Here is an 8381-nt window from a genome sequence, read left to right as displayed (position 1 = left end):
AATGTGTCCTGACCGCTCTCTGCACCGCCGCCGTGGATTTATACCTCCTGGAGGAGTAACTAGTAAGCAGCTGCTTGTAATTGCAGTGTTGCAGATAAAGGTTTGAACCAGTGGAATGCGTAAATGTGTTTAAGTAAGAATGGGGAGGCTCTGGAGAGCAGCAAAATAAGGCTTAATAAAATACATGTGGAAGGTGGGAAAGCCTGGCCAGAGTCATTGTGATGAGATTGCTTTTTCCTTCTTTCTGTCCTTCTGTAATAGTTAACAGCTTTGTAACTGTAACGTCTCAGCTACACTGAATGTTTCTGTAATCACTCTCTAAAAAGAGGACATACTTTACTTAGGTGTATCTATAGACACAATCAGCAAGCTGCAAATGGAACTGCCAACACTACAACATCCAGGTACGCAAAGTTTAAGAGAGTGACTCGCCTTATTTATGTTTGCTGGGGACAACATAGACCCAACATTGAAGCATTGTATCCACCAAAGAAAAAAAAACATCTTAAATGATAAGTATGGGAGTATTTTAGATTGTTCAAGAAGACAGAAAGAAAAAGTCTCATCTGACCTCTAATGTAATGCAATATCATCAACATCACCAGCTATACATGCTTCAGCTGAAGGTAATACTAAATTTAAAATATTATAATACCAACATTAACCAACAGTAAGAAAGAAGGAAAAGAAGCATTGCACTGTTTAGAAAGGAACGCTCACCTAAACAGTATGTAATCCACTCAAAGAGCTTCAGAGCAACAGTTTACATCCTGTTGCTTCCTCCTATCTGTGCTGAGTAAACACTAGCCTGGTTTAAAAGTCTTAACTTACCATTAGGATGTTGTAGACTTCCAGCACTATGCCATAGTGGGATGTAATGAATTGTTTTTCAGTCATTAATATACCTGCCCCAGTTTCTTTATTTCATTTTTGCTAGTAAAAACAAAAACAGAAAAACCCACACCCAAATAATATACTCCAATAACAATTGGACAGTTGGTGGCATGCACTGTAACCACTCAGCTACAGGGGTGCTCCAAAATTACATTATTATTAAAATAGATGATTAAAAATGAATTTAAAATTAGGCATGGATGATAATGACACTGTGACAATAATAATAACACTTTAGTTTATTACCTACATTAGTCATTTTTCCCCCCAGGGGATCCATAAATCATCTTAATCTTATTATATTAATAATGAACATCTGTTAAAAACAAAAGCCAACAAAGAAACGACTCAGGGAGAAATAATAAAACCTTCAATTAAAAATACTCATGTGATTTTATCCATCTGTGGTGTTGTGAAATAAATGTATGCACTATAATCGTGAAACCATGAATCCACCGTCATTTTTCCTCAGACTATAATCATAATATCAAAATCTATAATCATTACATTTCAACACACGGCTTGATATAACACTGCCAATAAACATCTGTATGGTGTTTATTGATCCAACCATTATTACAGTCACCTCAGTCATTGATATTACACACCCTGGATACTGGAGGTTTAATGTTCATATTGCCTGGATTTAATAGCTGTATTTTTTATATTTACAACCGAGCTTTGTAGTTAACTGCGGTCTGTGCTGAAGCTCTGCATTTGGTCAGAGATTGGCATCAGATTGCTCATAATTAATTTAGCACTTTATTTAACACTAAGTCATTATTAGCCTAGACTGTGTATCAGTTAAGATAACAGTTAATCCTGTTTAGTTGTGTAGTCTCAGTGTAGCTGTGAGTCTTGGCAGTCCACAGACTCCACCAGGCCGTTTTGGAAGCTACTCACATACAGTAGCATTTGCATTATTAAAGACCGCCTTACCTGATTGGCTGGAGGCATAGCACCCACCTTCACCCCCAAGCCAATCAGAATACTAATGAATAATTCAAGTTCCCTTACCCCACATCTTTTCCTGGAGTAATGTCTGCAGCTGGAGATAAAAGACAGTATATATCTGTCCTGGGTCTGAACAAGCTGCTGTGGCACACTTGAGACTTCAACAGCTTGGTAACAGAAAAAAAATGATGAGTCTTATTAAGCAGCAGACAGTCAGCTGTAAAATGTGCGGAACACACATACTCACACACGACTGCTAACTGATAATGAAGGGAAGATTGTCTCCAAAAATGAATTTAAGTGACCCCTCTCACATTACACACAGCCATTTGACCCATTTGTGAGCTTTAAATAACTCTATATATATGTACGTATACAAGCGCGCGCACACACACACACCAATATATATATATGCATAATCTTTAATAAAAGTAGAAAGTAACATAAATGAATAAATAATAAACTAAACAAAAACTATGAAATTAAGTATGGTATGGTAAATCATGAGCATTAATTGATACTCCATATACTGGAATCTTTTAACATTTTGTACTGTAATTTCTTGTTACTTGGTTACGGTGGCACCAGAATATCTGTAATAAGCAAAAAATAGCTGATGATGCATCAGTCAGGCTGTGATTTATACTGAGGAAGAGCTCCAGCTCTGCAACTTGTTCCCTTTTGGAGAGGCGACTACTCTCACACTGACCTGTTTTCTTGTTCACACACACACACACACGCACGCACGCACGCACGCACGCACGCACGCACGCACGCACGCACGCACACACACACACACACACACACACACACACACACACACACAGATCCACCTCCAGCTCAGGTTCAATGTCAGCTCTGGTATTTCAGCTAAAGGTGAGGAGTGAAAAGATCACTGTATGTCTCCACACACCACACAAACTGCAATGAGCCAGCCTGTCACCAGCCAACTTTTCACCTCTCTCACTCACTGCATACATGTTTCATATGTGTGTGCATGTGTGTGTGTGTGTGTGTGTGTGTGTGTGTGTGTGTGTGTGTGTGTGTGTGTGTGTGTAGAAAGAGAGGAGTCTGAAAAGCTCATTCATACACACGGACAGTGTGGCCATTCACTTCAAGCCGTCAGCTCTGTTTCTCCTCTGCTCTGGGGCTCTGCCAATCAGCTGACTAGAGTCTCTCCTCTTCCTCATTCTCTCATTTTTCTGTTTATTCCTCCTCACTCTCTCTCCTCTTCTGTCTGTCTAAGCTTTTTTTAAAACTTCTCTCTGCCCCCTGCTGCTGACCTCTGTGTGTTTATCCTAGGCTGTGTGTTGTCTGTGAGGAGCAGTAAAAGCTCTATAGCCCTCTCATAAAGGCTGAACCTCATCAGACCTGTCTATTACTACATGTGATGGGTGAAGACTGTCACACACCATTAAACACGCTCCTCATGGGACTGCACATGTCGTTATAGCACGCAGTCATCTATCCATCACAGCTGTGAGGGTGACAGGAAGAGCTGTCATTATGGTAATGGTAAAGAGGAAATGCTTGTATGTTACTGTAGGCTGCCTGAGACTACTTATACATAACACTCTGTTTTAACTCCTGGTTGCATTTGTATTGTATTGTATTTGTTATTCTTTAGTGTTTTCACATATTTCCCCAAACTGACTTTTTCCCACACAACTTTAAAAAACAAAACCACAGTTATTTTCAACTTTTAACCCCGTTTGTATTCTATACCCTCGCAGATTTTGACCCGGTCTAAGAATCTCCTCATAAAAAGTGTCTAAACCAAATGTTGAACCACAGATCTGTTTAGAAAGCATCAATAGTCAATCTGACTGATCAGTAAATGTGATTAAACCTTGATTCATGTTTCAGAGAGCAGAGAGAGTGTATTCTTTAGCTTTTACACCACTCAGCTACTATCACACAATATCATGTCCTATTTGACCTAAGACATGAAAATATAACATAGCAATAATGATGGAAATGTATTTAATGTAAAGGTAAAATGAGCAGAACTTTATGGAAGTGTGGGGTTTATTGTAGAACCATTAGAGCCATCAGTCTTCACTGCTACATCATAAAAACTACTATCTTATTAAAACTATGAACTATTCATTTCACTAAAACACATGGCAATAGATACAGAGATAATTTAACCCAGAACAGCCTCAATGGACAAAAATGAGTGGCACTTATACAAAAGCAAAAAACATTTTAAAATGTATTTATTTTTGTGCATTTTGGGCCACTTTAGGAACATTTCAGAATAAAAGACATTTGTGGTGTTTTTACAGCTGTCAAATGTCAAAATGGGTCAAATTTGACCTGAACAGAATGTTAAACACTAAAGATCAAATCTCGCCTCATACATAAAATCTACTATTCCCCGCAAGTAACATACAAGACCTTCAGTTGTATAGACCCTAATTTATTTACCTTGGGGGATGAAACTGGCATTCCTTTGGTTTCGTCTGCATTCTTTTGGTTTCGTCTCCATCTCAACACATTTTGCATTTAGATAAAGTATGTTGCATAAATCAAGAATACAACACACAATACAGTGTTTCCATTGGGTTTTCCCTGCAGGCAGCTTTTGGCTGAATTCAACATAACTTCTGCATATTGCTCACTGTTTCTAAGTGAATACATTCATTTTAATCTAATGTTTGTGTTTAACAGTTTGAACATTAGACAGTAACGTGTAGCACACATTTTAAACCATATTTCCTGAAGGTTTGCTATAAAGAAAATGAGAATGCACTTCCTGACAGCTGCTGGTGTTAAATCTCCAGCATGGTGCCATTAAACCAGCGCAGAAGAAGAAGAAGAGGGCATAGTAAGACGACAAATGATTGAAAACCATGTGGAGAATGTGAAATATGACATCATATATTAATTCGATTTCATGGCTCTCTTCAGTGGAAGCTTGAGTGACATTTAAAGGATAAGGCTGGTCATTTTCTATACTTCTCTTACAGTCAACACATTTTCATGTGCAGAGCATTGTGTTTGTATCCAAAGTCTGACATAACTTATTCTTGTTTGCTGGCACATTGTTGTCCAGAAACTATTAAAAATATGTCAGTGAGCCACACTGCTGCACTAGGTGACATGTTCCTTCATTATGAAGAGTTTGGGTACATTAGTTTGTTTATAAAAGGCTCCAAAGACTAATAACAGCATCACATCTCCTGAGCTGAGATGTTGGAATTGGTATCAGGGGAGAGGAAGTTGGATAGTTTGTATAGTTTTTCTTATTTTATGTGATTTGACAAGGAAGTTGGCGTTATTTCAGATGCAACTTTTTAATTTATAGTCCCAAATAAAGTAAAAATGGCTTAGCCAGGCCTGCAGAGGAAGCACCGGGTGGTGAAAGAGTCTGTGGAGGGAAGCACAGGCAGGCGATAGAGGAGAAAAACAAATCAGCAGGAAAGGGCCAATTATGATATTTCATTTTAAAGCCTTTATCAGCTGATTTGATGACGTCCCAAGATAATCATGCATCCCTACCCCAGATTAGAGTCACACTGAACTTTGAACTCTAAATACTTTAACTATTGAGCTTATTGTATTAGTTAGAGGATTGACAGGTTTTGGATATATTTGTGAAACAGGAGAGAAGAGCAGTCGATGTCAGTGATGCACCACTAGCTGCAAATGTCATTCTCTCTATGTTGATGCAAGACATTTTTTCCTTTTGTAACAAGCGTATCTGTACCTTCATGGCATACAACATTAAGGAGGACAACTCATGCTGTAAAGGTTGTTTTCCACTTGGAAAGTACTACATTTGGCAACCACATTTGGCAATAGCTGCTTTTTTCTTTCTTGAGTCCATGAGACATGGATGTATAAAGAAAAACTGGATACTGCAATGATTTAATCACACAGCTCATCTAGACTTTCCACATTTTATTGGATCAAATGGATCAAATTGTGACAATACAAAGGGTCGTTTTGTGTTTGTGATGCTCAGAAAAATGGACTCAGTGTTTTACAGATGTTCTCTTTGTAATGATTGAACATGGGAAAAATGCTTTTTGGCAATCAGTGCATATCAGTCTATCTACTCAAGGACTCCGAACATTAGAGAATGCTCACTTTCAACATTTGTAAAGACAGCATTTACATTTAAGATGAATACATAATTTTGAGCTGAAATTGGCTCATCGTGTACAGAAGTACAGTATCAAACTCATCATAATAACCTCATCTCTACCAGACTCAATAAAAATATGGGCAGTATTATGCAAACTGACAGTGTAGACATAAGAATCTTATCATAAAAGCAACAAATACACTGAAAATATCAAGGGAGAAAGTCAAAGAATTATACTGTAAATATATCCATGAAGACACTGCAGAAATCAATCAAATAGAGATTAAGACAATCAAATTCAATTTGACCTCAAAATGTTTTTATATATGTAATAAAAAACAAAAAGAAGCAAAGTTTTGGGCCAGTGTGGGTCACATGAAGCTGCAATACTGAGTGCTGCCACAATGCCAACATGGCCCAGATGTGGTGATGGTAAAAGAACAGCCTCACTACATTACTCAGCGATTTGGATTCATGACACACGGTAATGTAATATTGGACTCAAACCACAGATGTAAATATGCAACAACTAACAATCTTTTTGTGTAATCTGCTTAAGAAAATAACTGCACGTAAATTATGCATGAGGTTTAAACACAAGTATGAATCACAAATGTAACAAAACAGAAAAAAGAAAGACAGCAAAAACAAAGAGGAGGGGAAGTAAATAAAAAAAACAAAAAAAAAACAAACATAAAAGATAGGACGACATGTAGGTTACGTTGAACGTGTGAAAGGGACGTTGATAATGAAATGGTCGAAGTGACGTTGAACGTACGAAGCGAAGCACTGCTGTTGGATTTAAGGAAACAGCGTGGGTCGCAGGAATCCTGGTGCCTGGGGTTGAGCATAGCTCAGCGGGTAGAGCGCCCCATGTTCGAATCCCGAGCCGAGCGGTCTTATCCTGCGTGTCATTCCCCCTCTCTCTGCCTCCTGTTTCCTGTCTATCTCCACTGTCCTGTACATTAAAGGTAAAAAAAGCCCAAAAAAATATACTTAAAAAAAAAAAAAAAAGGAATCCTGGTGCCTGATGTCCCAGTCTAAGCGAAACACCTCGGTGGGAGTGAGGAATGGCATGGGTTGCTGGTATCAGTGCCTGATGTCCCTGTCTAAGCGAAACACCTTGGTCGGAGTGAGGAAACGGCATGGGTCGCTGGCATCCTGAACCCAATGTCTATGACTAAGCAAAATGCTGCGGCTGGAGTAAGGAAACCACATGGTTCGCAGGCATCCCGGTTCCTAATGTCCCTGTCTAAGCAATGGGCTGTGGTTGGAGTGAGGAAAGGGCAGGGGTTGCAGGCATCCTGGTGCCCGAAATCCAGTCAAAGCGAAGTGCTGTGGTTGAAGCAGGAAAACAGCAGGGGGTGCTTATGATGCAGATGATTTTGGTTAGTTCAATTTCAGGTTAGTTGTATTTGTGATAAGCTGTGTTAGTAGCTTGTGATCCGGTGCTTTTAACGTGGACGATACGGAGCGATTTCGGTTGGTATTTGTGATATGCTGTGTTAGAAACGTGCAACACTATGCATTTAAGGGCAGATTATGCTTAAATGACGATTGACTAGATGTACTAGCAACGTGCAACCCGATGTTTGTAATGTGCAAGTGCGTGCAACAGTGTGCAATGGCAAAGTGACGTTAGAGTAGCTACACGAGAAGCTTGCAGCTGGTAAATGGAAAAAGACAATGTGTAAGTGACTTTAAATTAATTATGAATTCTTTACTACAAAGTAGTGGAGATGGATAACGTATGATGCAGAACTGATGTCTCGTGCAGTTGGTATAAATACTGACAAGTCTGAGTAGAATGAATAGCGCAATACCACCTGGCCCCCGCCAGGCGGGGCTCTGGCTACAGGGCTCTGTGATGTCATGCGTTGTCAGGCTGTTGTTGTCGCTGAGTAAACAATGAAGCTTTATGGCGCTTTTCCACTATACAGTTCTAGCACTACTCGGCTCAACTCGACTCGATACGGTTCCAGGAACGACCTTTTCCATTACAAAAAAGTACCTACTCAACGTGGGCGGGGTCGTCATAGCACGGCTCCGCGAAACTGCCGTGACTTTGTTTTATACGCGACTCAAAACACATAAACAATGGAGGACATGCAGGCAGTGGTGTTTTTGCGCGTATTTATGGAGAGTATGGACGAGTAGAAAGCTGCAAGTGCAAAATGAAATGTGATCAGATTCTAGTGGAAGAGTTTAACTAATATATTCAGTCATCAAATGTCAGGCGCTTGGAGTAGTAATCGTAGCGCTTGTTCAAGTTTTGTTAATGCAATGATGTGATGTGTTTCTGGGATGACCATGAAAGCTTGACTGAGACTGCCTGCACGTGACACTTGAATATGAGAGCGAAAGAGAGGGAAGAGGAATGGGTGTAATTGGGGTGTGTTCCCGCTCCCGAAAATGCGCTTTACAAGCTTCAATTAATGTC

This window comes from Scomber japonicus, chromosome 1 (assembly GCF_027409825.1).
Source record: "Scomber japonicus isolate fScoJap1 chromosome 1, fScoJap1.pri, whole genome shotgun sequence".
Lineage (NCBI taxonomy): Eukaryota > Metazoa > Chordata > Actinopteri > Scombriformes > Scombridae > Scomber > Scomber japonicus.
Note: the sequence above shows the minus strand (reverse complement) of the source record.